The following is a 23648-nucleotide window of genomic DNA, read 5'->3' as shown; positions in this document are numbered from 1 at the left end:
AAATCAGTATACTCCTCAGTTGGGCATCATTTCCTGCTTTGTAATTCAGCAAGTAACCTTTTCTGAATGGAACATACATAAACTTGGTCACTTGGTAACTGAAATGCCCTCTGACACTATAATCAATCTAACACTCTTTGCCCTCGAGTTCCTTCTGTCACATGCAGCTTCAGGAAGTTGTCTTGCAACAGCTCAATAAATGCATATTCATACTTCTCATGAGATTCTACTGCTACTCAATCAATATTTGGATAATTAAAATCTACCATTATGATTACTCTTTTCGTGCTCATCTTTTCTATTGGTGATGCATTTCTTCATCAATTCTTTGTAAAAGAAGGTTTAATGCCAAAAGAAATTCATACGAAGTTCATAAAAGTTTATGGACACTCTTCTCCTTCATTTTTGACAATTAAGAAATGGTCTGCTGAGTTTAATCGTGGCCATACCAGCCTTGAAGATGATCCACATTAATAACGTCCAAAAAGTGTAACAACACCAGAAATCATTGATCACGTGCATGATATGGTACTGGATGACCAGCGAGTCAAAGTGCGTGAAATTGCTGACACTATAGGCATTTCAAAAGAATGTGTAGGATACATTTTACATGAAGAATTGCAAAAGAAAAATCATTGTGCAAGATGGGTGCCATGCTTGCTCACAGCATCAAAAATGCACTCTCATGAAAATCATGAACAATGCTTCAAGCGTTTTAACAAGAATAAAATTGATTTTGCGCATAGATTTATTACTATGGATGAGACTTGGATTCACCATTACACATCAGAATCCAAACAGCAGTCAAAACAGTGGACAGAAGTCAGTTGTTCAGCACCAAAGAAGACAAAGTCGGTTCCATCAGCAGGAAAGGTCATGCCATCAGTGTTTTGGGATGCTAAAGACATTTTGTTTATTAATTATCTTGAAAAGGGTAAATAACTACGGAATAATATTCCAATCTCTCAACCATACTAGACAAAGACCCGGTTTGCAGAAGAAAAAAATCATCTTTCATCAGGACAATGCACCTGCCCACAAAGGTGTTTTGGCAATGGGAAAATAAAGGGATCTGCACTATGAATTGTTGGAATATCCACCTTATTCCCCAGATTTGGCTCCTTCTGACTTCTATCTCTTCCCAAAACTAAAACTCTTCCTCCCTGGTCAGCGTTTTTCTTTGAATCAAGAAGCGATTGCAGCTCTAGAGGGATATTTTGCAGATATTACTGAGAACCGCTACAGGGACAGAATACTGGTGCTAGAGATCACGAATAAATGTATTAGTCTTAAGGGAGATTATGTTGAAAAATAAAAATAATTTTGAAATTATAAATTCGTTTTTTTGTTGTTAAGCTGAGAACTTTTCAGACCACCCTCGTATATCTAGTGAATGTTACACTCATACAGGTGTATGCACCCACTACAGATTCAAGTGAAGATGAGCTTGAAAAATTTTATAGCAGATTGCAACAAGTAGTATACGGTATTGATAAAACAGGTTCTCTTGATATTAGGTGATTGGAGGTAAAGAAGAACGACGCATCACTAGAAAATTTGTTTCAAGGGAGTTTAGTAGGAGAAAAGATGGAGTTTTGTGTTGAGAGCAGTTGCTTTATTACAAACATTTGCTTTCAACAACATAAAAGAAGATTGCACACATGGACTTCACCTAATGGTGAATACAAAAATCAGATAGATTATATTGTTGACAGCAGAATGTGGAGAAGTGCTATTCAAGCAGCAAAACCACTACCTGGCAGAGACTGTGGGACAGATCATGAATTATCGATGTGCGTGTGTGTGTGTGTGTGTGTGTGTGTTATGTTCCATCGAGTCGTTTCCGACTCCTGGCAACTCCACGAACATACACTCTCCATTCCGATCTGTCCCTGACCATGTCTTTCAGAACCTCCAAGCACTCCAGTTTGTTTCTTTAACTCCATCCACCATCTAATTCTTGGTCTTCCTCTTCTCCTGCTTCCATCAACTTTAGCAAGCATCATCATCTTCTCCAGACTGTCATTTGCTTGCATAATATGTCTGAAGTATGACAATTTTTGCTTGATGATCATAGCTTCGAGGGAGCAATCTAGCTTTATTCTGTCTATCACTAATTTATTAGTTTGCTTTGCAGTAAGCGTGTCAAAAACCCATAATTCAAATGCATCTATCTTCTTTCTTTCACTCTTTCTCAGGGTCCAACTTTCACATCCATACAGTACCACGGGGAATACCATTGCTTTCACGATTCTGATTTTTGTTTTGAGGCTAATATCTTTATCTTTAAAGATCTTGCTTAAATTTGTCATTGTTTTCTTTCCAAGTAATAATCTTCTTCAAACTTCTTCAGTACAATAACCATCTTTATCAATTCGGGATCCTAGGAGCACAAAATTGTTAACTGCTTCCATTTTCTCCCCATCTACTTCAAAATTTAAGTTCACATGTCGCCATAACTTTTGTCTTTTAGAGGTTAAGTTTAAGACCATATTTAGCACTTTCTTCTTTAACTTTCAATTGACAGCGTACACTAGAAATATAAATTAAATAAACTTTAATATATACTTTCCGATATTTCGGCAAACGTCACGTTGCCATCTTCTTGGGAACTTAATACAAAGACAAGTGCACACAAGTACTACATAACAGCAAATGAGACCGAAGATAGGAAGCTAACGTTTTCCTAAAGTCCTGATGGTGCCCCCTGGCGGGCTATATTGGTAGTTCTTGGACTTTGGGCTGAAGTTCTTCTGATAAATGTTTTCCAAATTTGGGGCAGTCTCATGCATCCAAATATGCTGAGGTTTAGCATGTTCCTAAGGGCTGAGGCTGATTCCACGAATAGTCTTTCATATTTGAACTTGCTGCGGTGTATTACTGTGGCTTTCTTCCATCTTATTCTTTGGTGAGTATCCAGAGCTTGGTCCGCAAGCCCAGAGTGACTGTACTGGTGAAATCGGATGTAATCCTTGTGTTCTGAGATTCTGATATTTGCTGTCCTGCTTGTTTCGCCAAAGCAGGACGATTTACAGCTGCAAGGGACCTGGTATACACCAGGTAGGTCTAGGGGAAGTGGTTGGTCTTTAGTTATCAGAACTTCAGTCCAAAGTCCAAGAACTACCAATATAGCCCGCCAGGGGGCACCATCAGGACTTTAGGAAAACGTTAGCTTCCTAGCTTTGGTCTCATTTGCTGTTATGTAGTACTTGTGTGCACTTGTCTTTGTATTAAGTTCCCAAGAAGATGGCAACGTGAAGTTTGCCGAAATATCAGAAAGTATATATTAAAGTTTATTTAATTTATATTTCTAGTGTACGCTGTCAATTCCTTAATTATTAGTTATCATGTTTAACCAGCATATAAGCCTCTCTACAAGAATTCTTTAATTTTCATAATAAGTTCCACTAAATCTTCTTTGCATTCTGCTAGCAAGGTGGTATCATCTGCATACCTCAAATTATTAATATTTTGATAGCTGAAGTTAAATTGAAATTAAGGGCTAAGAAAAAAACCAAAGGACAGTATCAGAATTGATTTAAATTATATAAATGAAGCATTTAAAATAGAAGTTGGAAAGAAATAAAAATATTTGGAGAAGACAGGAAGAAAATTAGAACTATGGGAAGAAACAAAATATACAATCATAGAAGCAGCAAAGAAGACGCAAAGCAACAAGAAAGATTGTAAATGGTTATCAGAAGAAGCTATTGAAATCACAGAGGGAAGAAGAAAAATTAAACTTCAGAGAAACAAAGGGTTAGACAATTGAGTGCAGCAGATTTTCAAAGACAAGAGGAAAGATAAGGTGCATGGAAGTTGAAGAAAAAGTGCAATAACAAAAGGTGAATGGAAATTGAAGAAAGCAACATTACAAGTATAACAAGAGATCTGTTTAGAAAAATTAAATGATGTTACAGGGAAGTTTATCCCTAGATTAGGAGTTCTAAAAAGTAATTTTGGAAAATATCTGATGGAAGAAGAACAGTGAAAAAAAGATGGGAAAAGTATGTAAAAGTTTTTTATAAGAAAGATAATAATACTGAAGAAGAATCTGAAAGGAGAGAATTTGTTGAGGAACCCATGATAATGGAAAATGAAGTGATATCAGCAATGAAACAGCTGCCTAAAGAAAACGCTCCTGGAGCTGATGGAGTGTCAGTGGAATTATTGAGAGCAGCTGGGAATGAAGTAGTGAATATATTGACTGAAATTTGGAATGAAAAATATTTATCCCAATTCCAAAAAAAAAATCAAATGCATGTAAAGTTATGTTGAAAGTGATCCAACAAAGGCTGGAACCATATGTGAATAGAGAAATGCCACAAGAACAGGCAGGCTTCAGGAAAGGTAGAGGAACTAGAGACCAAATAGTAAACATGATAAAATAGAAATTGTTGAAAGTATGATTTACTGGGGTCCAAAATCAGAAATGATAAATGTGAAGATGAAATTAAAAGAAAGATAGTCATGGGAAAAAAGGCTATGTTAAACCTGACAAAAATTATGAAAGATAGAGGTGTGAGTAATGCCACAAAAGTAAAATTATCAAAGCAATGTTATTTCCTGTAGTGATGTATGGATGTGAATGCTGGATTATTAAGACGGGCAGAAAACAAATTGATTCGTTTGAATTATGGGTGTGGAGGAGACTATTAAGAGGCCCGTGGACTTCAAATAGGACCAATAAGAAGGTTTAGAGAGTAAAGACAGAATGCTCCTTGAAGGAGATGATCACTAAACAGAATTTGATGTACTTTGGACATATGCAAGCTGATGAATCACTGAAAAAGGCAGTTATGTCTGAGAAGATTGAAGGAATAAGAAGAAAACGAAGACCAAAAAAAGAGTTGAATGAACAACATAAAAGAACTTACCAACTTGTATTCACAATTACCAAAAAACTCAAACCATCCAGGATGTGTGAGGCCTCTAAAATTCACAAAGCTTAATATCCTCCCCTCCATCCTACAGTACACAGCCCTACCTACAAACTGGCCAAATATTTATCCAAATCACTTTTCTCCCTTACAGCCAACTCTTCCTCATCTGTTAAAAACACTGTGCACTTTAAAACATTAATAGAAAATCTAACTTTGACAGTTTCCAACATCACGATAAGTTTCAATATTACTTCACCCTTCACTAATGTACAGTATGGCACAAAAAAAAAAAGTACTGAATAACTACAATTATATATGTTATGGAGTAAATGGGCTTATTGACAACGAAATATATGTTTACACATGATGATGATATGTACATCCACAACTATTGGTGGAATTCTGGCTGAACAAAGCATTAATGATGGCAGGTAACATGCTCGAAATGGGCACCTTGTCTTTCAAGACAGGTTTTGTAGTGCATGCAAAGGTTCTCTGTCATCTTGGAGAAGAAGATGTTGAGACATCTGCTGGACATATAGTGTAATTTTATCCCTTAGTTCATCAAAGTTTGAAGGTGGGTCATGGTGGAATACCTGTTCCTTCAACATATGTTCCTTCTCACATCTCATGATGCCCCAAATGAAGGCATCAAGAGAACGTGAAGGGTACAGGAATTCTGTGAACCTCGAAATGAGCCTCCTGGGGAAGGGGAAATGTTCTGATAGGTTCTAGTAGTAAGACTTATACGTTGGTTAGACATAACTGGTAATTAATTTACGGAATTAGCAACGCATATAAAGTATATTAATTAAAGATAACTTTAATGAATCACTTCTATATTTCGGCAATGTCACATTGCCATCTTCAGGAACATAAAGATATGGTATGTGCACTAAGGAACTAACAAAGCAAATGAGGAAGAAAGTAAGAAACTAATTTTGTTCCTAAAGTCCTAATGGTGCCCTCTTGTGGGCTAATTTGGTAGTCTTGGCAGTTGGGCTGAAGTTCTCATAATGAAAGTCTCCCAAATTTGGGGCAGTTTCATGCACCCAAATTTGTTGAGGTTAGGAACGTTTTTTAGAGCTGCTGAAGATTCTTTGAATAATCTTTCGTATTTAAACTTGCTGCGATGGATTATTTTTGTTTTCTTCCAACAAATTTTATGGTGGGTATCTAAGGCATGGTCTGCCAGCCCAGAGCGGCTGTACTGGTGAAACCGGATGTAGTCTTGGTGTTCTGAAATCCTGATATTTGTTGTTCTGCCTGTTTGAAGGCAGACCCCCCCCGATTATATGGACTCCCAAAAATACATAAACAAAATGTGCCATTGCGTCCCATAGTGGATGGCATTGATTCCCCCACATATAAATTAGCCAAACATTTAACCAAAACGCTCACACACTACACTGGCAACACACCATCACACATAAAAAACTCGGCCCACTTTAAAGCCAGTATAGAAAACCTCACACTCCAACACACTGACATAATGGTCAGTTTTGACGTCTCCTCCCTATTCACTAATGTCCCACTCAAAGAAACCCTTGAGTTCATCCAAGCCAAGTTTCCTCCTGATATCTCAGCCCTATTTCAGTTCACAATGAACTCAGGCTATTTCGTTAGGCAAGGAAAGTTCTACAAACAGATAGAGGGGACAGCCATGGGTTCACCACTTTCCCCACCCTTGGCCAATTTCTTTATGGAGACATCTGAAGAGAAAGCCTTAAACTCCGCCCCACAAAAACCCACTATTTGGCTTCGTTATGTGGATGATGTGTTTGCTATTTGGCCACATGGCTCAGATACACTCCACTCCTTCCTAGCACACTTAAACAACCAACATCCCAGAGTCCAGTTCACCTTAGAAAAAGAGGAAAACAACACCCTCCCCTTCCTAGACACTTTAATCACCCGCCAGCTTGATGGATCTTTGGTTTTCTCTGTTTACAGAAAACCCACCCACACTGGCAGATACATTCACCAGCAATCCCCCTCACAACAATATGGGGTGATAAAAACACTATATAACAGGGCAAAATTAATCTGCTCAGATGACAAGGCCCTGACTATGGAACTAAACCACATCCTCAACACTTTCTCAGCCAATGGCTATAACCCCAAAAAAATCCAAAAAATACTAAAACCTGTAAACCACAACCCCCCTCCCCCCCCCCCTCCACAATAAAGACTACACCAAGTCTATCACTATTCCCTACATCCAGGGCACCTCTGAAAAAATAACTAATATCCTCAAAAAATATGACCTTACTTCCTGTTACAGACCATATAAAAAGTTGGCATCCCTTATCCGCTCTACCAAAAACCAACCACTTCCCCTAGACCTACCTGGTGTATACCAGGTCCCTTGCAGCTGCAAATTGTCCTACTTTGGCCAAACAGGCAGAACAACAAATATCAGGATTTCAGAACACCAAGACTACATCCGGTTTCACCAGTACAGCCGCTCTGGGCTGGCAGACCATGCCTTAGATACCCACCATAAAATTCGTTGGAAGAAAACAAAAATAATCCATCACAGCAAGTTTAAATACGAAAGATTATTCAAAGAATCTTCAGCAGCTCTAAAAAACGTTCCTAACCTCAACAAATTTGGGTGCATGAAACTGCCCCAAATTTGGGAGACTTTCATTTTGAGAACTTCAGCCCAACTGCCAAGACTACCAAATTAGCCCACAAGAGGGCACCATTAGGACTTTAGGAACAAAATTAGTTTCTTACTTTCTTCCTCATTTGCTTTGTTAGTTCCTTAGTGCACATACCATATCTTTATGTTCCTGAAGATGGCAATGTGACATTGCCGAAATATAGAAGTGATTCATTAAAGTTATCTTTAATTAATATACTTTATATGCGTTGTTAATTCCGTAAATTAATTACCAGTTCTGATAGGTATTCTCTAGAACCACATAATATGTCACAGGTTGCTCAGTCCTGCTGGAATATCTGTGCATGAAATGGAATGTTTTTTGCATGACACATCCTATGCAAATCCTGGGTGAATGAATCCAACACATTCTCGATTTAGCATTCACTTTTCAAGGTTATAGAAAGTAGGGTGCAATTATGCCATGGCCAGAAACTGCACACCTTGCTGTGAAGAAGTTTATCTTTGACAAATTCAGGTATCAAGAAATCTGTAGTTCCATCTGTTTACATGACTGCTTAGATGGAAATGTCCTTCCTCCATAATGTCTGGTTCTTGGACTTATTCTAAGAAGTAGATATTATGGAGGAAGGACAGATCTTAACAGACACTGGCCGGCACGTGCACAATATTCCTGCCGTGCAGTGCAATTTATTGCTTTATCTGACCCACTGAACGATCTATGAAAAGGCACCCAATTACTTAAGGATTCTCTGTAGTGACTGCCTCAGTATCCCAAGTTTTACTGCTGTTTGGCATTGACTACTTTTTGTAGACTATAACACTTGCTCTAGCACATGCCTGTGATTCTCATTTGTGTTAACAGTTTGTGGTCTCCCAAAATGCACTTTGCATTGTGGCAGAACACTCCCAGTACATCAGAACCTGTTGGTTAAGGCAATGATGACAGTATTCCTTGGGGCACACTTATGGTAACGATGAACAAACTGCACACAAACATGTCATAGGCTTCGACCATTTGCTCTATCAACTCCATATAAATGAAAATAATGTTCAACAATAAACATCTTTTCTTCCAATGTTGACCCCATTGCTACAGTTAAACGTAATAGCATAGACTTTATACATACTCTTCTTTAGTGTGAATGCAATATCATAGCACACGTACTGAAGAGGGTGTCGAAGTTCAGTACTGTTTTTTGCACCTTACCATACCTTTGACAGAGATCCTAAAACTCATTAACATGTTGACTGCCACAGGGGGTTCGTCAAGTACGATCCCAGATGTCACGGTCTGTAAACTACTTTAATCAATAGGAAAATGAGGAATTTTGATTTTTTTATAATTTCTGTGACAAAATTTTGATACCCTTTGTGACAAAATGAATTTTTCTTGGAAAAAAAAAAACATCGCTCAAGTTATCTTGTAGTTGTCATCCTGAAAGTAGTAGTACTTCCATGCTACTTCTTTCAGAATGCCAACTTCTTTCTTCCATAAACCAACTACGAATTATTTCGTATCGCCCCCTCTAGTGGTTTTACTTATCGGTACATATTGTTTACCTTGTTTTTTTGCTACTAGAAAACTTTTAGTTGAAAATGTGAATTTTTTTTATTTATCATCATCATCAAATTCCTGACACGTATTCTGAAGGGGTGTACAGGATATGATAGTACTACATGAAAAATTTACATCATTACTCACTTCCTATCTACAATTTTCGTCCAAATCAGTCTGTTACTTGTCAAGACTCCAACATTATCAGATCTTATATTCCTATTGTCTAAGGCACTTTGTACCGTATGAATCCACCTATATCTTAGTCTTCCTCTGGGTCGTTTTCCTGCTAACGTGGCAGAGAACACTTGTTTTGCTAATCTTTCCTCTCCCATTCTGTTTAAGTGACCATACCACCTGAGATAAGCTCTGCTAAAACATTCCTGGATGCTGACAACATCAAGTTCTTTCCTAATATCCTCGTTTTTAATATGATATTGCCATTGATACCATCTGTTCTAGTCTCTAATCTTTCTCAGGACTCTCATATCTGCGGTCTCTAGTCTTTGGTCAAGTGTTTTACTTCTGACCCAGCTCTCAGATCCATAAGTTAAAACTGGTTTGAACACTGTCTTGCATACAGATAATTTAGTGTTCCGACTAATTTCACTCTTATTCCATATGAATTTATTCAAGTGACTTCCTACCATACCAGCATTGTTGATTCTGTAGTCTATTTCTATATTTAATTTACCATCTTCACTAAAAATCGTACCTAAGTAGCTGAAAATGTTTTACTTGTTCCACAGTTTCAGCATTCACAACACAGTCGATATTTTCAATGATTCTGCCTATTTTCATTGTCTACGACTTTTTATTGCTGACCTTCATACCATATCCATTACAACATTAACTCAATTTAGTCAAAGAAACTCGCAGACTTGTAGCGGATTTATTTAGAGGTATAACATCATCCGCATAAAGCAAAGAGCTGGCATTAACATCTCCAATTTTGATATCATGTTTAATACCATTTTCCTTCATAATGTGATCCGTATAGATAATGAATAACAGAGAGGATAATGTACATCCTTGTCTCACACCAGATTTAACATTAAACCATCTTCCTGTACTTGCTTCAATTTTAACTGCTGACTTACAACTCAAATAAAAAGACTAAGTATTGCTTGATATAATGCCCCATTGACACCATATAACTGTAGTGTATTGAATAGCTTCTCTCTTGGCACCTTGTCATATGCCTTTTCCAAATCGACAAAACTTAAATACAAATCTTTGTTATATTCCCATGATTTCTCCACTATTTGTCGTAAAGAGAAGATCTGATCCTGACAGCCTCTATTTGGCCTGAATCCAGCTTGTTCTTCACCAAGCTTTTCTTCCACAATTCTTCTCAACCGTTTCTCAAGTATACTTGCATATATCTTCCCAGGAACACTCAGTAGGGAAATACCTCTGTAATTCTCACATTCAGTTTTATTTCCCTTTTTATATATGGGTACTATGAGAGCTCTACTCCAATCATCAGGAATCCGTCCCTCTGTCCATGCATTCTGAACTATGCAGTGCAGCCACTGTAACACTCTTATACCACCATACTTCAGCATTTCTGGTCGAATATCATCTACTCCTGCTGCCTTTCCACATTTCAAGCCTTTGATGGTTTTTCCTACTTCAAGTATGGATATGTATTCCTGACTGCATGCCTGGTCAGTGTTTTTTACTACTCTGCTGTCATCACTGCTTGTTTCATTTAGCAGTTTTTCAAAGTAATTACTCCAAACTTCAAGGATATCTTTTTCTCCCATTTTCATGTCACCATTATCATCTCTAACTCCTTTTACAGCACTCTTTCCTCCATTCCTAAGCTTCTTCAACAACCTCCAGAATATTTTGCCACCTTATTGATATTTATTTTCTATGTTCTTACCAAAGTCTTCCCATGACTTTTGCTTAGCTAGTTTTACGCAGTGTTTAGCTTTCTTACATTTGTTTCTGTATTCTCAAAGAGCACAGGCTGAATTATTTGCCAGGAACTTTTGATATCTTTCTTATTTTCCTTCACTGCCTCTGTAACTTCCCGTGTCCACCATGGAGTTCTAATTTTAATATCCTTGCAGACAACTTCACCACATGCCTCTCTAGCTGAATCAATCACGTCTTTCTTCAAGGTTTCCCACTGAATCTCCAAGGGTTTGGTTCCTGTTCTCAAACTCTTTCATTTTTTCTTCAATAATCTTTGTGTATTTTAGTCTACAGTTCACATCTGAAAGCTGCTCAACTTTTATTCGCTTTAAAAGTTTCTTACATGTTATTCTTTTCAATATGAAATTCAATTTTATCCTGCTCAAGACTAAATAGTAATCACTTCCCATTTCAAATCCTCTGTACACTCTGGTGTCCTGCACCAGGGAGAAAACATCACTACCAACAATAACAGTCAATGAGACTTTTCTTATTCCTTGCTTCTTCTCTCCATGTGAATTTGTGCACATTTTTATGTTGGAACATGGTGTTAGTAATAACCAGTCCATGTCCTGAGCAGAAATCCAACAGGTATTTGCCATTATTATTAGCTTTGTTCTTTTCCACAAATTTTCCGAAAATATTTTTGTATGTCTGATAATCATTTCCTACTCTGCCATTTAGATCCCCAACAAAAACCAACTTTTCCTTTTTCATTGTATCAGTTGCTGTTTCTAAAGCCTCAAAAAATTCCTCCACTTCTACCTTAGTAGAACCTTCTGTGGGACCATGCACTAATAAGTCTCACTATCCATTTCCACATTCTCATATTTGGCCACATTAGTTTACTTGAGATTGCCTGCCATTCAAGAAGATTAGCCTCGTATTTTGTGTTGAATACTATGGCTACTCCTTTCCCTTGATTGTCATTGCCTGAATATAACATTTTGTATTTCTTGCTTAAGAATCAAAGCTGTATAACTGAGAGGAGACCTCCACAGAGCCTTTAAAGGAATGCGGAGAACCGAACGGGGCCTCTGTCCTAACGTCCAATCCTCACCATCTCATGATGCACCCTGTTGGGTATCTACTTGGATACTGAACGAATGAGGATGGGTTGGCAATTTGGGATTTAGCCAACCAAATTGTATTCTTCTTAGTTAAACCAAAATAAAAAATGATGGTACAACATGACAAAATTTCATGCCGGCTGGGGCGTCGCCTGGTTAAACAAGGCCCGCGTTGTTTTCGCCAGGGAACCAGGGCGAACAGCGAAAAGTCAGCTACTGGAACAAATCTGAAAACAAACCCCAACTGAACATCACCAGAGTTAAAGATCGGTACTATCAACGTAAGAAGCCTGAATGGCAAAGAAATGGAGCTAGCTGAGGAATTAGATAAGTACCAGATCGACATAATAGGGGTGACTGAAACAAAAAAGACCAAAGCTGGTGAGATCTTTCTAAGCAATAAATACAAAATGTTATATTCAGGCAATGACAATCAAGGAAAAGAAGGAGTAGCCATAGTATTCAACACAAAATACGAGGCTAATCTTCTTGAATGGCAGTCAGTCTCAAGTAGAGTAACGTGGGAAATATAAGAATGGGGAACTGGACAATGACACTTATTTGTGCCTATTGTCCCACAGAAGGATTTACTAAGGTAAAAGTGGAGGAATTTTTTGAGGCTTTAGAAAAAGCAACTGACACAATGAAAAAGAAAAAGTTGGTCCTTGTTGGGGATCTAAATAGCAGAGTAGGAAATGATTGTCAGACATACAAAAATATTTTGGGAAAAATTGGAGAAAAGAGCAAAGCTAATAATAATGGCAAATACCTGTTGGATTTCTGCTCAGGACATGGACTGGTTATTACTAACACCATGTTCCAACATAAAAATGTGCACAAATTCACATGGAGAGAAGAGACAAGGAATAAGAACAGTCTCGTTGACTATCTTATTGTTGATAGTGATGTTTTCTTCCTGGTGCAGGACACCAGAGTGTACAGAGGATTTGAAATGGGAAGTGATCACTTTTTAGTCTTGAGCAGGTTAAAATTGAATTTCATATTCAAAAGAATGACATGTAAGAAAGTTTTAAAGTGAATAAAAGTTGAGCAGCTCTCAGATGTGAACTGTAGACTAAAATACACAAAGATTATTGAAGAAAAAATGAAAGAGTTTGAGAACAGGAATCAAACCTTGGAGATTCAGTGGCAAACTCTGAAGAAAACATTGATTGATTCTGCCAGAGGCATGTGGTGAGGTTGTGTGCAAGGATAAAAAAATCAGAACTCCCTGGTGGACACAGGAAGTTAAAGAGGCAGTGAAGGAAGAAAAGAAAGCATATCAAAAATTTCTGTCAAATAAGTCAGCTTGTGTTCTTAGAGAATATAGAGACAAATGCAACAATACTAAACACTGTGTAAAACTAGCTAAACAAAAGTCATGGGAATACTTTGGTAAGAATATAGAAAATAAATATCAAGAAGGTGGCAAAATATTCTGGAGGTTGTTGAAGAAGCTTAGGAATGGAGGAAAGAGTGCTGTAAAAGGAGTTAGAGATGATAAAGTTGACATGAAAACAGGAGAGAAAGATATCCTTGAAGTATGGAGTAATTACTTTGAAAAACTGCTAAATGAAACAAGCAGTGATGATAGCACAGTGGTAAAAAACACTGACCAAGCATGCAGTCAGGAATACATATCCATACTTGAAGTAGAAAAAGCCATCAAAGGCTTGAAATGTGGAAAGGCAGCAGGAGTAGATGATATTCGACCAGAAATGCTGAAGTATGGTGGTATAAGAGTGTTACAGTGGCTGCACTGCATAGTTCAGAAAGCCTGGACAGAGGGACGAATTCTCGATGATTGGAGTAGAGCTCTCATAGTACCAATGTATAAAAAGGGAAATAAAACTGAATGTGAGAATTACAGAGTTATTTCCCTACTGAGTGTTCCTGGCAAGATCTATGCAAGTATACTTGAGAAACGGTTGAGAAGAATTGTGGAAGAAAAGCTAGAAGAACAAGGTGGATTCAGCCAAATAGAGGCTGTCAGGATCAGATATTCATTTTACGACAAATAGTCGAGAAAGCATGGGAATATAACAAAGATCTGTATTTAAGTTTTGTCGATTTGGAAAAGGCATATGACAAGGTACCAAGAGAGAGAGAAGCTATTCAATATGCTGCAGTTATATGGTGTCAATGGGGCATTATATCAAGCAATACTTAGTCTTTATTTGAGTTGTAAGTCAGCAGTTAGAATTGAAGGAAGTACAGGAAGATGGTTTAATGTTAAATCTGGTGTCAGACAAGGATGTACATTATCCCCTCTGTTATTCATTATCTATATGGATCACATTATGAAGGAAAGTGGTATTAAACCTGATATCAAAATTGGAGATGTTAATGTCAGCTCTTTGCTTTATGCGGATGATGTTATACTTCTAAATAAATCCGCTACAAGTCTGCAAGATTCTCTGACTAAATTCAATTGCTGTTGTAATAGATATGGTATGAAGGTCAGCAATAAAAAGACAAAGACAATGAAAATAGGCAGAATCATTGAAAATGTCAACTGTGTTGTCAATGGAGAACCTGTGGAGCAAGTAAAACATTTCAGCTACTTAGGCACGATTTTTAGTGAAGATAGTAAATTAAATATGGAAATAGACAACAGAATCAGCAAAGCTGGTATGGTGGGAAGTAAATTGAATAAATTCATATGGAATAAGAGAGAAATTAGTTGGAATACTAAATTAGCTGTATACAAGACAGTGTTCAAACCAGTTTTAACTTATGGATCTGAGAGCTGGGTCAGAAGTAAAACACTTGACCAAAGACTAGAGACTGCAGATATGTGAGTCCTGAGAAAGATTAGAGACTTGAACAGATGGCATCAATGGCAATATCATATTAAAAATGAGGATATTATGAAAGGCCTTGATGTTGTCAGCATCCAGGAATGCGTTAGCAGAGATAATCTCAGGTGGTATGGTCACTTAAACAGAATGGGCGAGGAAAGATTAGCAAAACAAGTGTTCTCTGCCAGGTTGGCAGGAAAACGACCCAGAGGAAGACCAAGATATAGGTGGATTGATGTGGTACAAAGTGCCTTAGACGATAGAAATATGAGATCTGATAATGTTGGAGTCTTGACAAGTAACAGACTGATTTGGAGGAAAATTGTAGATAGGAAGTTAGTAATGATGTAATTTTTGTCATGTAGTACTATCATATCCAGTACACCCCTTGAGAGTACATGGCAGGAATTTGATGATGATGTATTTATTGCTCAGAAAGATCTCACCAGTTTTTGTCTTTCTTGTTTCAGTCACCCCTATTATGTCGATCTGGTACTTATCTAATTCCTCAGCTAGCTCCATTTCTTTGCCATTCAGGCTTCTTATGTTGATAGTACCGATCTTTAACTCTGGTGATGTTGAGTTGGGGTGTGTTTTCAGATTTGTTTGAGTAGCTAACTTTTCGCTGTTCGCCCTGGTTCTCTGGCGAAAACAACGGGGGCCTTGTTTAACTGGGCGACGCCCCAGCCAGTATGAAATTTTGTCATGTTGTACCATTATTTTTTAGTTTGGTTTAACTATAAAAAATTTGGTTTAATTATAAGAATACAATTTGGTCGGCTAAATCCCAAATTGCCAGCCCATCCTCATTCGTTCAGTATCCAGGTAGATACCCAACAGGGTGCACCACGAGAAGGTGGGATTGGACATTCGGTCAGAAGTCCTGGTTGGTTCTCCGCATTCCTTTAAAGGCTATGTGGAGGTCTCCTCTCAGTTATACAGCTTTGACCCTTATGCACCCCTTTTTTTTATTTATTTCTGAATAAATCCATTTTATTTATGATTTTTTTTATTTATTTATGGCAGCCAATGTGTTAAATTACATTTCCCTCCTGACATAAGTGAATTATTCAGATTCATCATATATGCAGGTTATGGAAAGGAAAAATATACAACCAGCTGGGATGGAACTGCTACCCCCCACCCCCAAGCTAACTTCTATATGAAACATTTTGAAAACTAAGTACTCAACAACAACATACCACACTTAATCCAATAGTTTGGCTGTGCTATGCTGATGATATGTCTCCCCCTTTCTGGATAATCTAGTGACACAACTTACTCACTGAACAAGGTTATTTATTCAAATGACAGTTCTTGAAACTTAGCTCAGGGACCTTTGCAACACCATTTTTAACCAATGGCTACAGCCTATATACAAATAGATAAAATATTGCATGCAACTCCTATTCTTTCACCACCAAACACACAGTATCACAACAAAACCATTCCCATCTCATATGTGAAGGGTACATCAGAATAAATAGGCAAAGTTCTCTGCAAATAAGATTTCCATGTCAATTTCAAGTCTTTCATTCAACTAGCTGCCTTTGTGCATTTTTCTAACTGCATTCTCTTGAACAACTCAGAATGTATGAAGTTCCTTGGGGCTGCAGTTTGGTCTACTTTGGGCACTGGTAGATCAGTTAACATCCACCTAGGAAGAACACAAAAATTATATCTGTGATCATCTGTATGACAAGCCAGACCATGCTCTGGATACTTCTTCAAATAGGTTCGGATGAAGAAAACATCCTTGATACAGAAAGGTCATTATAGGTCTGAAAGACTATTTTTAGGATCAGCATCAGCTATGAAGCACTCTCCAAACTTCAACAAGTATGGTTGCATTAATTTACCAAAGATCTGGAAGACTATCATTTTAAGACCTGATAGCCTGACTTCTATAAATTAATTTTGCAGTTATCTGTCCCATATTCACTCTTTTTTTTTAACTTGCAGCATAATGATAGAATTCTTTAGGGGTTGTCCTTAGCTTGCAGAGCCAGTTTCTTTTCATACTTAGACTTGGCTTTCCATACAACATTTGCGACTCTTCTGGCACACTGCTTATGATTTTCATTACTGATGTCATACTTATTCACACAATATTCCTTCCAAGTCACCATGTAACACCATTAATTGTGTGTCAGTTACAATTTAAATTGTTTTCCCTCAATTACATAATTTATTGCTGTGTGGCTATCACATTTATAATTGTGTTCTGATGACGCTGGTTAGAAAACTGGCAAAATATAAGTGAGTTTAATAAATATATTTTTTCCCTCTCCTGGTGTTGTTTACATTGTAAAACATTATTAAGAAGAATTACTGATGCTGATTACAAGAATGGTATCTAATCTCGCATGTTTGAGAGATGATTTTCTTCTATTTAATGCAGATAACTTATATCTGTATAGTATCAGAAACAAAGGGGTAGAATTTGCTACCTTGGTGAATATATTGGGACCTCATATTGCAGACATTAATGAGACCTGGATATCAGAGGCAGATGTAACCTCTGATATCCAGGTCTCATTATCCAGGTCTGGGTGTAAAGTGGTAGTGTTTTTAGGAAGGATAGACAGGATAGGAGGAAGGGGGAGTTGCTAATGATACTCTGAGTCCAGTTAGTGTAGAATCCGATGCAAATGTTAATAAAAATTTTCCATGTGACAGTGTGCTTGAAGCCATCTGCCGTGATGCCGACTCACACAAGATCAAATACATAGTAAGATGTTGTTACAGACCTAGTGGAATGGCTGCTAGAAGATGTGGAAGGAATATTGTGTGAATAAGTATGACATCAGTAATGAAAATCATAAGCAGTGTGCCAGAAGAGTCGCAAATGTTGTATGGAAAGCCAAGTCTAAGTATGAAAAGAAACTGGCTCTGCAAGCTAAGGACAACCCCTAAAGAATTCTATCATTATGCTGCAAGTTAAAAAAAAAGAATGAATATGAAAAATTAACTACTGAATTTAGATGGTATGTAGCTAAAAGATGCAGAAGAGATTCTTCAACTATCGAGTGCCCATTTTGCTAAAAGTCTCAAACTTGGTGTATGCAACATTGAGCTCATGGCTACCTCTTCAATGGATGAAGAAACTCAGGTGTACAAGGAGGAAGTACAAGAACTGTTGCACAAATTGAATAAAAACTCAATAACAGAACTTGATTGGATATCAGCAGAGATGCTAAAAGAGTGTTTAGCTGAACTCATTGTTTCCTTTGACCAAGTCATATAATTTTGGTATCAGGGAAGTTCCACAAGAGCAGAAATAATGTATGATAATCCTATTACACAAGAATGATACAAAGACTGATATATCCAACTGTCGACACATCAGTATCTGTGGAGTGGTGAAGATTTTGGAAATGGTGGTAAGGGCTCACATACAGAAATAGGTTTTGCAGACAATCTATACTTTGAATGAACAGCATGGGTTTACTAAGGGGACATCATGTTTGAGCAACTTGCTCACATTTTATAACAATGTTACCCACTCAGTTAAACTAGGGGAATTGATGCATGATACTTTAAGGCTTTTGACAAGATATGGCATGAAAGACTTGCATAAATTGAAGAAACATGGGATTGGATTATAAAATATTAGTGGGGATAAAAAGATAGCTGACTGACAAATTTCAAAAAGTGGTATCATATGGGAGACATTATTTTTTAGTTTGGTTTAACTATAAAAAATTTGGTTTAATTATAAGAATACAATTTGGTCGGCTAAATCCCAAATTGCCAGCCCATCCTCATTCGTTCAGTATCCAGGTAGATACCCAACAGGGTGCACCACGAGAAGGTGGGATTGGACATTCGGTCCAATCCCACCGGTGAAGATTTTGGAAATGGTGGTAAGGGCTCACATACAGAAATAGGTTTTGCAGACAATCTATACTTTGAATGAACAGCATGGGTTTACTAAGGGGACATCATGTTTGAGCAACTTGCTCACATTTTATAACAATGTTACCCACTCAGTTAAACTAGGGGAATTGATGCATGATACTTTAAGGCTTTTGACAAGATATGGCATGAAAGACTTGCATAAATTGAAGAAACATGGGATTGGATTATAAAATATTAGTGGGGATAAAAAGATAGCTGACTGACAAATTTCAAAAAGTGGTATCATATGGGACACATTATTTTTTAGTTTGGTTTAACTATAAAAAATTTGGTTTAATTATAAGAATACAATTTGGTCGGCTAAATCCCAAATTGCCAGCCCATCCTCATTCGTTCAGTATCCAGGTAGATACCCAACAGGGTGCACCACGAGAAGGTGGGATTGGACATTCGGTCAGAAGCCCTGGTTGGTTCTCCGCATTCCTTTAAAGGCTATGTGGAGGTCTCCTCTCAGTTATACAAGTTGTAAGTCTTAAAAGAAGACTTACAACTATTTGCTGATGGTTCAAACATAGGCAAAGTAATCAAGAATGAAGCTACAGTATGATTTCAATAGGCTGGAGTCGTGGGCATATGAAAATGGCTACCGTATTTACTCGAATATAACTCGCACCTCAGATTTTACTTTATGAAAAAAGAAATTAAAAGGTTTCGTATTCCTCGCACAGGAAAAAAAGTTTAAACACGTTCACGTCAAGGCGATATAACTCGCTCCCAACAGTAAACAACACGCCTTCTCCAACAGCCACTATACTGCAGATGCAAGAAAAGCAAATAGTTTTATTGTATCACTGAATAAGGTACAGAAACATTTGCAGTCTGTGGAATATATTTCTCAAATAGTGCAATAAGAGACAACTGAAATAAAAATGGCACTAACTAATGAATCACATGTCCTCTTCTCACAGAAACTATGCTGTATAGACTCAAGTAAAACCATATGTTGCACTGTCAAACCCAGTATCTAAGTAAAAATCGTCCAATTTTTGATGTCATTAAGATATCACAAAAGCAGAAGTGGCATGCAAACAACCCACAATAAAATTCAACCGGGAGTTAGCCCAGTAATAAGAAATTCTGTCTGAACAATAAACAGACAAAAGACCACCATTAATTAAAGATACCAAGATATTATATACTTGGCTTAATCCTTTATCCAAGTTTAACAAAGTTTGCGCCTGAAGTATTTTCAGGACTGGGACAACTCATGGTAAAGGTGGTATGACTCCACATCACTTGCTTTAGTATCCCATAATGCAAAGCACATCTCTTTGCAGACATGTATAATGTTTTAATTATGGGAAAGGTCACTACCCAGGTTGTTATAATACAACTAAGTGGAAAAACTTTCAATGACTAGCTATCTCTAATCCAGGGTATTATAATAATAAGGTGCAACACTTTTTGGCAACTCATATATGAAAATATGACTTCTGCATCACTTCAACCTTGGTGTCACCTCTGGGTCTGGCGACACTTTCTGGCAACTCATATATGAAAATATGACTTCTGCATCACTTCAACCTTGGTATCACCTCTGGGTCTGGCTCCCACTGATTAGACCTCAATTAAGGTCGAAACTGATCTGGGTAATGACCTTTCCCAAAATGCATAGCATTATACATGTCTGCAAAGAAATGTGCTTTGCATTATGGGATTCTAAGGCAAGTGATGTGAAGTCATACCACCTTTACCATGAATTGCCCCTGTCCTAGAAATACTTGAGGTGCAAACTTTGTTTGTTTACACTTGGATAAAGGATTAAACCAAGTATATAATTTCTTGGTATCTTTAATTTATAGTACAACCAAGTGGAAAAACTTTCAAAAAAACACCACCCTGTCGTGAACATGTTAAAACTAAGAAATATATAGTGAATGTTGTTATGGCAGTTTCAGATATTATGTAATTCGATTGATGAGAATTAGCATTTCAACTCACCAACTGTCGGCTTGCCTTTGTCATTTGGTAGCATGATCTTTTGTTAATACCACACCAATCATATGCATCTTCATAGCTGCTCTCTCTCTACTAGCCTGCCATTGCTGTCTGTTTCACACACTGCTTTAACTTCTCATTAGTCATTCGTGAAGGATTGTTCATTACATATCTCAAGTCTTATAAATTACTGGTAATTTTTTCTTGAAATATGGAGAAACATTCAAGTTACAGTGCTGGTTTTAAACTCAAAGTTATTGATTTTGCAGAAAAACACGGCAATTGAGCAGCAGGCTGTGAGTTTATGTGTGATATTGTCATAAACAGAAACTAGCATTAGAAAGCGCCAATAAGTCGAGAAAAGCATTCCGAGGACTAAAAGTGGAAAGTTTACTGAATTGGAGGAAGAGTTACTTGAATGTAAAGATGATTGCTATGTTTCACACAAAATGTTATATTTCAAAGTGCATGAGTTAGCTACAAAATGAAGCATCAGTTGCACAGACCTGAAAGTGAGCCAAGGTTGGATCACAAAATTCATGAAGAGGAACAGCCTTTCCCTTCGTTGAAGGGCATCCTTCTGCCAAAGAATGCCGAAATATTTCAAGAATAAACTGATGGATTTTCATTGCTAAGTGATTCAATTTAGGAAGAGCAATAACTATGTGTTATCACAAATAGCCAATGCCAATCAAACACCACTCAATATCGACATGCCGCACCAAACAACAATAACAGAAAACGGTGAAAAAACAACAGGAAGTGAAAAACAGCAATGCACAATCATGCTCACAATTACTGCAGATGGAAGAAGGTTGCCTCCTTATGTAATATTCAAGAGGAAAACTGCCGAAGGGGAAATTTCCTCCTGGAATTCATGCATGAGTCCAAGAAAAAGGATGGATGAATACCACATTGGTTCAAGACTGGATTAGAACAGTTTAGGACAGACGGACAGGAGCCTCATTTCGATGCCCCTCTCTCCTCGTGCGGGATAGCTTCTAGATACTTAGGACCTGAAATAATAATAAAACAACTTTCAGATATGAGGACTGATGTGCCCATTATTCCTGGTGGTCTTACAGCTTGTCTACAGCCCTTGGATGTATCGGTCAACAAACCATTCAAGGACTACGTACGAAAATTCTACACAGTGTGGATGCAGCCACGACCTAACTCCAGCAGGGAAGATTAAGAGACCATCATTAGAACTGTTGTATAACTGGATTTTGAGAGCTTGGGAAATGATTTCATCAGAAATAATTGCCAAGAGTTTTTTAAAAACCAGAATCTCTAATGTTCTGGATAGGAGAGAAGATGACGCTATTTGGGTAGATGACTTTGAAAATACACACAAGGAAACAGCTCTCGAGGCCAGAAGTAGCAATAATGAATAGGAGATTCTTGGTAAGTAAGTCATACCCAGTTTCAGTTTTTTCCTGAAAACTTTAATTTCCAAAAATCCCCGCCTATATATCTCACACCCCGAATTTTTAGCTTTAATTTTTGGAAAAAAAAAGTGCAAGTTATACTCGAGTAAATATGGTATCAGTTCAGTGCTTAGTATATGTATAATTATACCCTTTGGTGCGGTGGGATTATGCTAGAAGAAATTGATCAGACTAGAGTCTTGGAGTTTTAGTAGATAGCTGAAGTTCCAGGGTCATATAACAAAGACTGCAAATACAACCCAGAAGATAATCACAATGCTGAAACAAACCTTGAAATATGATGAAAAGGAAGTCACATTTTGCCTCTTCACAGGTCCTTGATATGATCTTGTGAAGAGGATCACTTGGATTATTGTGTGCAGGTCAGGTCTCCTTGTTTCTGAAGTGATAATGATATAGTGGAGAGAAAGAGTGTGTGCAAAGAAGAGGGTAAAAGATGATATCAGGATTGTGGAACAGATATCATGTAGGTAGAATGAGAATTTGTGGACAGCAAACAGGAAAAAGAGGGATGACATAACAGACTTACAAACTTCTGAAAGGGTCGTACAGGATGCCAGCAGATGGAATTTTGCATTTTATGAAGGGTGAAGAAAGGATGAGAAAGTATCCATGGAAGTTGAGAATGAATGCAGTGAAAAAGGGGAAGACAGCTATTATTATACACATGTATTCACAAGAATATAATAATTTTATTAATTACTATATTTTATATAATATTAATTACTACATATCATTTTATTAATTACTATATATGCAAATAATATTTCATCATCAGTGGATCAGCATGTTCACCTTGTGATCATGCTGATCCACTGATGATGTTGTAACAAGGAATGTTAATCCTATTTACGGAGCTGAGCCATGTGCTGGATGTCACCTAGGTGAAAAGAATAACATGAGGGAAAAAAAACAAAAATGAGAGATATATTTTTCTCTCATAGTGGTGCATGATTGGAATGGATTGCTATTAGAGATGGTAAGTGCAAGTAGTGAATGAATTCAAGAAATGATATGACAGCTCGAAGTGATATGCAGCCTCCCTGAACAAGTTCCTGACTATCTGAGGTCTGCCTTAATAACAATAATTCTGTGTGAAAGTGGAAGGGATGTCCATCGCATGGTCTGCTATCTTGACTTACCATGACAATGGTAGTAAAGCTCTTTCTTATGTTCTATTCTACTATCGAGGGATGCTAACATCTTCTGTCTGTCCACAATTAACACACATTTGCAGGCACAATTGCACTTTATCTACTCCTGGATACTTAAGGTTGGAGCTCTCCTTAGAAGAATGGATAAGGATTTACTATTTTGATGTGCAGTTTAAAAGTATTGTGAAGATTATTTTATATTTTCCAAGTCAACAAAAGTATCAGAAGTTTGAGCATTTAAGCATAATCATACTGCAGACAGTATTAATTGAAATCATATGTAATATATTATATACTCAATATTTTTTAATTTTTTT

The 23648-nt window shown here is 37.3% G+C and overlaps 1 protein-coding gene across 2 annotated transcripts in view; it reads right to left on the bottom strand.

Annotated features, from left to right (window-relative positions):
- The window catches only part of qin (tudor domain-containing protein qin), a 544378-nt gene that overhangs the window by 471849 nt on the left and 48881 nt on the right, over nucleotides 1-23648 (bottom strand). The gene's annotated exons all lie outside the window — the stretch shown is intronic.

This window comes from Typopeltis vanoorti, chromosome 12 (genome assembly GCF_054136105.1).
Source record: "Typopeltis vanoorti isolate ZY-2024b chromosome 12, IOZ_Tvanoo_1.0, whole genome shotgun sequence".
Classification (NCBI taxonomy): Eukaryota; Metazoa; Arthropoda; class Arachnida; order Uropygi; family Thelyphonidae; genus Typopeltis; species Typopeltis vanoorti.
Note: the sequence above shows the minus strand (reverse complement) of the source record. Positions and strands in the feature narration are given on the sequence as shown.